This window comes from Urocampus carinirostris, chromosome 1 (assembly GCF_059441175.1).
Source record: "Urocampus carinirostris isolate Australia breed hairy pipefish chromosome 1, RoL_Ucar_1.0, whole genome shotgun sequence".
Classification (NCBI taxonomy): Eukaryota; Metazoa; Chordata; class Actinopteri; order Syngnathiformes; family Syngnathidae; genus Urocampus; species Urocampus carinirostris.
The window spans coordinates 23467381-23474000 of NC_142349.1; positions in this window are offsets into that span (position 1 = coordinate 23467381).

Sequence of the window (6620 nt, forward strand, 5' to 3'; positions counted from 1 at the left end):
AATTTTTTTTTTGCTTTTTACCAGTACATTATATTCATCTTTATTAATTATGTTGTTGAATAATAATTGATGTCTGCACACATGATATACGTAATCATATTTTGAATGCATTTTATATGTGGGTATTTTAAAGCTGTTTTAAGGGGTCGCTTATAAAGAATGTGAGTGTACAGTATATGGTATTTGAGGTGGTTTTGGTTTTCCTGATCATTTTGTTTTCTTGAAAAAAAAAGGTGAATATATTCTATTGTCTCTGCTTTAAACCGCACAATCCTGTGATTGAATACATTTGAGATGTTGAATTTTTCTCTTTATTTGCGTCCCATCTTCTGATTAGGGTGGAATAGTGGGTCCTGAAATCAGATCAGTTGAGAACCAGTGGTCTATAGAAAGTGTCGCCAAACTTTCTGATGCTTAGAGCTACTTTTTTTTCTTAATGATAAGCGCAAAGGGCTACCAGTGTCATGGTTGCCATGGCGCCCAATTGGTCCCCGCCGTGTGGCGCCAGGTTTTGTCACGGTTGCCACGGCGCCCAATTGGCCCCGCCCACTGACACCATCTGAAAAACATTGACAGATTGCTCCCTGGGAGTACTTAAACGCGATCCTTTGAGCCGTTAGTTGTAAGAGCGTCTGCAAGACTCCTGTTGAACTCAGTGTGAAATGCCTAGTTCTGTGAATTTGCTTGTGATGGATCCTGTTTTATTTTTGGCCTGATCTGTTTGATTTTGACAAGTCTTTTGTTCGGATTAAAATCCACTTCCGCGACCATCGATCCACGGATCGAGTGTGCGCGCATTCCTCCTCTCCCTAATAAACCCTGTCCTGGTTCCTGACAACCACTTCTATATGCATTTCTATAACAACATGTAATTATCATGCAGTGGTGGGACATCTGCTGGCCTAAAAATATCTGCCATCATGTGATGTTGATTATATTTTGTCCATGAATACTCATGAAATAATTCCAAACTGTCTGTCAGCTTCCGCTATTGCTTTGGCCCTGGTTGCTCGGGTTCCAGATGTGTATTTTCATAATTAAGCATTTAACCAATCACATTTCAGCAATTACTTGTTTCCAGGGTCAGAAATCTAGTTGCAGGCCTTCTTAATCAGTTCTTCAGGCCCTGTTGCATTTGTTGATAATGATTTTGCTTTAACCAATCAGATTTCAAGTTGCCGAGACACGAAGACCTTCTAGCTGGCGTGTGAAAACTTCATGGTTTTCGCAAACTATGGTTGGTTAAGGGGCGCTAACGGAAGTATCACAATGAAATGATGAAGAAAAAAATCTCAGTGTCCAGAGACATTTTCAGCCCTAAATTGTGGTGAGGGGCCCTCTCCTTGTGAGAGGTAAGAGAATTCTCCCACCATGGTCCGCTGTGTGTCGTAAGAGGCGACTAAAGTGGAGGGAGCGAGGGGACTGGGGATCCTCTCCTCTCTATCTCTACTCCCTAAGAGACAGCAAGGCAAAGAAAGGGGGGCGGGAGACCGAAAGGTCTCGCAAACCCTAGTTATAGGGTCATTAAATGTGAGAGGATGTGGAAGTAAAGTGACTGAGTGGAAGAAAGAGGAGATCGGAAGGATGATGACTAAAAGGAAGATTGATGTGTTAGCCTTGAGTGAAACAAAGATGAAAGGAAAGGGTGAATTACAGCTTGGAGGTATGTATGGTAGAAGGTCTGGAGTTACGGGTGGACATGCTAGAGAAGGAGTGGCTGTGCTTGTGAGTGAGAAAGCAAAGGAAAAACCGGTGGAGTGGAAAGAGATATCTTCCAGATTGATGTGGGTGAGGTTGAAGTGGGGTGTAGAAGTATGGATGTTTATAAGTGCAGATGGACCTGGTTCAGAAAGAAGCGCTTTTAGGAGAGAGAGGAGTTCTGGAAGGACTTGTCCGAATGTGTGGCAAGTGCGAAATGAAGGTGGAAAGTGGTAATACTTGGTGACCTGAATGCTAGAGTGGGTGATGAAACGGTTGAAAATGTGATTGGTAGATGTGGAGTACCAGGAAGAAATGAAAGTGGGAAGAAATTGATATGTGTGGAAAATGAGTTGGTGATTGGAAATACATTGTTTAAAAAGAGGGACGTGAATAAGTATACCTTTTTCAGAGTGGATAGTGGCAAGAGGGTGGACAGAGCACTGATGGATTATGTAGTGGTTAAGAAAGGGATGTTAAGTAGATTGTTGGATGTGCATGTTTACAGAGGTGAAATGAGTGGTATGTCTGATCATTTTTATGTGGAAGGAAAACTGAGAATAGACTGATCGTGGAGTGCTAGTTATAAGAAGAGTGTGAGGGAAGAGGTGAAAATGTCAGAGTTGAACAAGGCAGAAAAGGAAAGAGAGTTTAAAGAGAGGATAAGGGAAGAGTATGAACGGGTTAGTGGAAGAGAAATGGAGAGTGTGGAAATTGAATGGAAGTGGTTTAAAGAGGCAGTGTTGAGGGGTGTAAAAGAAGTGTGTGGAATGAGAAAAGTTGGTCGAGGTATTAGGAAAGGAAGTGAATGGTGGGATGATGAGGTATCAGTCGCTGTGACAGAAAAGAGACGTGCCTTTGAGGAGTGGCTGCAAGATAAGAGTAGCGATGCGTATGAAAGTTATAAAGTGAAGAAAAGGTTGGTAAAAGCGGCAGTGGAAGCAGCAAAAAGGAAAGCAAATGATGAATGGTGTCGAAAGATAGGAGTGAACTTTGAGGAAAGGAGAAAAGTGTTCTGGAAAGAAGTGAAAAGAGTAAGAAACAGTGAGTCTGGAAAGGAAGAGAAAGTGAAAGATATGGATGGTAGATTGCTGGTTAGCGGTAGTGCAGTCAGGACGAGATGGGCAGAGTATTTTGAGGAGTTGCTAAATGTGGAGGATGGGAGAGAAGTGAGAGTCAAGGCGATCTATGGTATGGAGAAAATGCCCGTGTTGGGTGATTTAAATGTGAAGCCTGTGGAAACATGGGAGGTGCAAGAGGCAGTGAAAGAAATGAAAGGGGGGAAGGCACCTGGGTTGGATGGTTGTACTGCTGAATGCCTGAAAAAAGGTGGCACAGCTATGATTGACTGGTTAGAACGCTTGTTGAATGTATACTTTTTAAGTGGTGTGGTTTCTGTTGATTGGTGTAGCGCATGTGTGGTGCCATTGTACAAGGGTAAAGGTGATAAGTATGAATGTAGCAATTAGAGAGGTATCAGTTTGTTGTCTGTGCCGGGTAAGCTGTATGGAAGAGTCTTCATTAAGAGAGTGAGAGAAAGAACGAATGAGGTGGTGATGGAGGAGCAGAGTGGTTTCAGGAAAGGAAGAGGATGTGTGGATCAGGTGTTTGCAATACGACAGGTGTGTGAGAAATACTTTGCAAAATGTAAGGATGTTTATTTGGCTTTCATGGACTTGAAAAAGGCGTATGACAGAGTTGATAGAGAGGCGTTGTGGCAAGTGATGGTGATGTATGGAGTGGGTGGAAAGTTGTTGGAAGCATTGAAGAGTTTTTATATGAGCAGCAGAGCATGTGTAAGAGTAGGGAGTGAGACAAGTGAGTGGTTCCCTGTGTTGACTGGTGTGAGACAGGGGTGTGTGATGTCACCATGGCTGTTTAATGTGTACATGGATGGTGTGGTGAGAGAGGTGAATGCAAGAGTATTTGGCATAGGTGTAGACATGATGGACAACAGTGGAACAGTGTGGCAGGTAAGTCAGTTGTTGTTTGCAGATGACACAGCGCTTGTGGCTGATTCTGAGGAAACATTGAGAAGGTTGGTAACGGAGTCTGGAAGAGTATGTAATAGGCGTAAGTTATGTGTCAATGTTGGGAAGAGTAAGGTGATGAAGTGTTCACGTGATGGAGTGGGCATGACGTTAGAAATCAGGTTGCATGGACAGGTGCTGGAAGAAGTTGAAAGCTTTAGGTACTTGGGTTGTGATGTGGCTGCAGTTGGTGAAATGGAGTGTGAGGTATTGCACAGAGTGAATCAAGGAAGCAAGGTTTTGGGTGCTCTGAGGAGAGTGATGAACAACAAGAGTATGAGTATGGATGTTAAAGAGGGGACTCTATGAGAGTGTGATTGTGCCGACCGTGTTGTATGGTGCAGAGACTTGGAGCCTGAATGCAGATTTAAGAAGGAAGTTGAATGTTTTTGAGATGAAGTGTTTGAGGACTATGTTAGGAGTGACAAGATTGGATAGACTGAGAAATAGTAGTACCACCAGATCCTGCTATATCGACTGACTCTACTCTCGTGACTTTCTTGGACTGCAAGCCATCGGTGGCGTTTCATAGCGATGTGAAAACAGCTCGAACGGGAGCCGGCTTCTCACCAATCAGGAACTGGCTCGCTTCGAGACGCATTTCGTGTGTCCTTTTGGTCGTATTTTTCCTCTGAAAAGCGCATGTGACTGGTTAATACGCGTGATGTCGCCACTGTTCTGTGCTATTTTGTAAAAGCAGCACAGTGCACGGGAGAGAGGTGGCCATAAGGGGAACCGAAAGAAAGCCAAGAAGTAAAAAAAAAATAACTGAAAAAAAATAGGAAAAGGAACCAGATGTGGACTCATTTTAACGATAATGGTGGCTCCAAAGGAGAGTGCATTGTCTATCCATGTGAGAAAAAGGCGAGCCAATTTGTGTTTCAGTAAAGACTAATTATCTTTTTATTTTTGTTCTACGTATTTTGATTTATATTTTTACGTGTTTTTTCAAGAGGTATTGTGTTGTTTCACTCCATATTGATCTACATATGCATTGTGAATAATTAAAAGTTCTTGTATTTTATACTTTATTCATAGCACGGTTGTTTTGCATTTTCAGTGATTCTGTGTTGTTTGACGATAAATGTGTTGAGTTTTGCAATTTATTTTTGTTAATCTGTATACGTAATATTTATTTTATATTCAGTATTTGTTTAGGATCCGGTTTTCACTTATTCACTGATAAAAAAGCGAAATGTTGTATTTCACATATTTATTTGTGGCGTGTGTTATTCCGTGTTTCTGCGTTCCTTGACTTAACATTTGTTATGTATAAAAGAAGGTAAAAGTTGTATTTCATAGTTTAGTCATGGGACTGAAACGTTTTTATTTTTATTTACATGTTTTTGTGTCGTATGTTTTTCAGGGATTCTGTGTTGCTTGACTTTAAATGTAATTAGTACATAAAAGTTAAAAGTTTAAATGAGTTAAAAGTTCACTGTAGAGTGAAAAATAAAGAATATTATAGGAAAATAATATTCTTTTTATTAATTATTAATGCATTTCATGCATACTTATGAATGGTATTATGTCAGTATAAAAAGAAAAAAGAAAGGTAACTTGGGATGCAAAGGGGCCCTTGTTAGTGAACCGGGCTCAAAGAGTTGGTTCTCTTAAAATACCCAGAATTATCATTCCTAGTGTTTTAGTTGCAATTTTTGATGGAAAATTCTCTCTCTCTCTCTCTCTCTCTCTCTCTCTCTCTCTCGATATATATATATATATATATATATATATATATATATATATATATATATATATATATATATATATATATATATATATATATATATATATATATATATGATCAATTTGACTATTTGAGAAGAGAGTAAAAATATTTTGTATCTGAACAAGCAAAGGACAAAAACTAAAATTTTGGGGTTGGGGACTTGTGGGGTACCAATAGTGAGAGAACAGTTTCATCTAACAACACAACGGCCAGGACGTTTCTTCTCTTTTTGCCCGAAAGAGCTCTAACCCCATTTTAAGGCTTGATCAATCAAAAAGACAAGGCTTCGGTTGATGGCTTTATTTCCATATTGCTGCTGGTAACTGTCAAGTAGCCCTTGACTGAAAAAAATAAAATAAACAGGACATAATATACATGTACAGCACATTCATAAAATAATTTGTGTATAATGATAAAAGAAGCACCCTTGAAGAATATTGCTGCAGACATCCATGTCTACAGGCTATTTGAACTAGGATGATATGACACAAATGGACATGTGCGGGAAGGAAACATGGCAGAAATTTATTAGGTAAGGTAAGTTATTTGAACAGTGTAATACAGTATGTACTATGGACGAGATGGTACCTGGGGGGAAAATATTAATCATTTTTCTTTTTGGCAAAGGAACTGTGTTGAGTAGTCCACAAGGACAAAATTCACTGGTTGCTAGCCAGTCGCAGGGCACACAGAGACCGACTACTCACTCGCTCGTTCACAACTAGGGAAAATTTGGACCGGCCGATTAACCTGAAATGCATGTTTTTGGAATGTGGAAGGAAACCGGAGTGCGCACGCAGGCACGGGGAGAACATGCAAACTTCACACACACATATATATATATATATATATATATATATATATATATATATATATATATATATATATATATATATATATATAAAATTATAAATTTATTTTATGAATTAAATTAATTTGCACTATGATTGTAAAATAATAATCATCTTGCTTTTTGTGTAAAGTATGTTGTGACAACTTAACTCAACATGACACAGACATACAAGTACTATTTTAATTTGACTTTTTCCAAGTTATTTTGACTTTATTGTGTTCTCTTCATTTTTCCAATGCTGGTCTCCGAAATACAGATTATTTACTACAAATACGCAAAATGGCAAAATGTATATCGTCATTTGTAT